Raw genomic sequence first — 2,585 nt, 5'->3', positions numbered from 1 at the left:
TTTTTAGTCAATTGCCTTTGTTCAATTGTGAGTTGGGAGTAAAGTATATTTTCATTATTCTATATATGAACTAAGAAGTATGTGATAGTATTTGATTGGGGTAAAAATTATTTCTAGCTTTTTCTATGAAATCAAATTCCTCATCTAAGTATGAGTCATAGATATTTTCTTCTTCTTATTCTTTATTATTAGGGAGGGATCTAAGTTTTAAGAAAATGTGTGCACTATATAGATGGATTTAAACTTTAAAATTTAACGAATACAACTTTAGATTCTTACCACTGACCTCATCACACTTTTTAAAATTATATGTTCAAGATTAACTTTTTAACATAAATATATATATTCGAAATTGAAAATTTTACAATAAATTGAATCTATCAATTGTAAGAATATTACAATAAATCGAATCCGTCAATTGTATGCTACATGACATGAGTAAACCCTACGCTAGTACTAGTTTTAACGAAGACATTTGGTATAATTGTATAAATTACGATAACAAGGGAAATAAGAATTTTAATGTGTATGACTTGGAATTTTTTAAACAATAAGTCAAATAAATAAATAAAAGCCATAAAAACAACACGTAAATCATGGGATCAGATTCCTCATTCTTGACAAGAAGGCTTGCTCGGATGGTCAGCAACCCCCACCTAATCACCAAAGGAGCAACAACTCTAACAAAGCGAGATCAAAGAGAAACAAAGGGGAGAGGAATTTAAAAAAAGAAAAGATTCCTCATTCTAACTTACAAATTAAGGTGCACCTAATAAATATATTGTACCATATGACTTTGAAGTTTTTGGTGCACGTACAAATATTTAACTAGTTTAGAAAAATATAACACTATTATGCATGGCTTAGGGAGAGAAACACGGGTAACATGAACTCGCTACCCCTCCATGTAGATCTGTCCCGACTTAATGACGAGCGCAAAATATAACACGAACTTGATGTTCGCTAGCCAAAGATAGTATAGTTTAATTATCATCTCCACATGAATTGAATTTAAATAATGTTCAAGTAATTTTTGGTTTAACGCTATTCAGGATGATTAACACTTTGATTAGAGAGTAGAGCAACGGATTATTATCAAGACGAAGAATAAGGGTTTCGACATGATAGGTGCAAGATTGCTATCCTGAATTTGACACTGTTATATTTCACTCTTAAGGTTCTATCGATTCTCATGAACTCCATAGGTAATTAGCTTATATTTTCGATTCCTCTCTCGATTAAATCTAAATCTTTCAAATAAGTTGATATGAAGTGCGGTAAAACATGCAAGAATCTATTGATAGGAATGATTTAAGAGAAACTTCTCGCGAATATTTTTCAATCACCAAAATAATAACCAAAATAAACTAAGGCATACGTTGCAATAATATTTAATAAGATGTGCCTCTTTTGATTAAACACTATAAAGAATAAAATCATAACTAATATTAAAGCCCCAATAACAAATTCAAGCAATTAAATAGTAGTCAAATCCATAAACAACAACCAAATCGCTAAATCATGTCGAACCCTAAGGTAAAATACTCATTAGATATAGGAAAAGTCATCACAAATACTGTTAAAGAATAAGAGAACAATAATCCAACATTACAATCCAAACTTGCGTATTAAATTGGTAGAAGGAAAATGAAGCCTCCAATGCTCTCCAAAAGCTCACAAGGTCAAAAATCCCCTCAAACTCATATTTTTGGTGTATTCATACCATGAGGAACGTGTTCGGACGAAAATACCATTTTCAAGCCGAAGAAGGAAACTACTCTAAGAAAATGCACAGATGCGGTGCGTCGTACCAGTGGGATTTTCAAAGAGTTATTTCTGTCATTCTGCAGGAATTTTGCACTAGTGCCTCGCACCCCGCAGCATGGTTGTGCATTTTCTCCGAGTAAATTTTTCTTCTCACTTTCTTGATATCTAGACTTGGGCCTCGACTCCCAAACGCGAACCTGATTTAATTCCTTGGGCTTTTACTCAGACTTCAAAGCTCCACAATGTTCCATTTAGCTCTAAATTATCTTTTTAACTGGAATCATTTCCCTGCAAGGCATAAAATATATAATAAGTACAAACCATCATCATTTAAGCTCAAACACAAGTGAAGTGCAATGATTAGAGTGCAAACTACAACTAAAATACGAGTTTTGTAATGATTCGATCGGTCATTTTGAGTTATAGCGCGCCGTTCGGTGGTTTGTGGCCTTGAGTAGCTTCACTTTATGTATTATGACTTGTACGCGTAGTCGGAATTGAATTTTGGGAAGTTCGGAGTTGATTCGGAAGAAAAATTCTCATTGCGGAAGCTTCAAATTGGAAGAGTTTACCATGATTTGACGTTTGAGTAAACAACCTCGGAATCGGGATCTGAAGGTTCCAATAGGTTCGTACGATGATTTTGGACTTGGACGCATGTTCGGATTGATATCGGGTGGTCCGGGAGCATTTCGGCGCTTGTTGTGGAAAGTTAGCATTTTGAAGGTTTTTAGAATTTCCTAAGTTTGGTTTGAAGAGGACTTTGGTGTTATTGATGTCCTTGTCGGATTCCGAGCCTTGGAATAAGCTCATATCGT

The sequence above is a fragment of the Nicotiana attenuata genome, chromosome 5 (assembly GCF_001879085.1).
Source record: "Nicotiana attenuata strain UT chromosome 5, NIATTr2, whole genome shotgun sequence".
Lineage (NCBI taxonomy): Eukaryota > Viridiplantae > Streptophyta > Magnoliopsida > Solanales > Solanaceae > Nicotiana > Nicotiana attenuata.
This window is presented reverse-complemented; position numbering follows the sequence as displayed.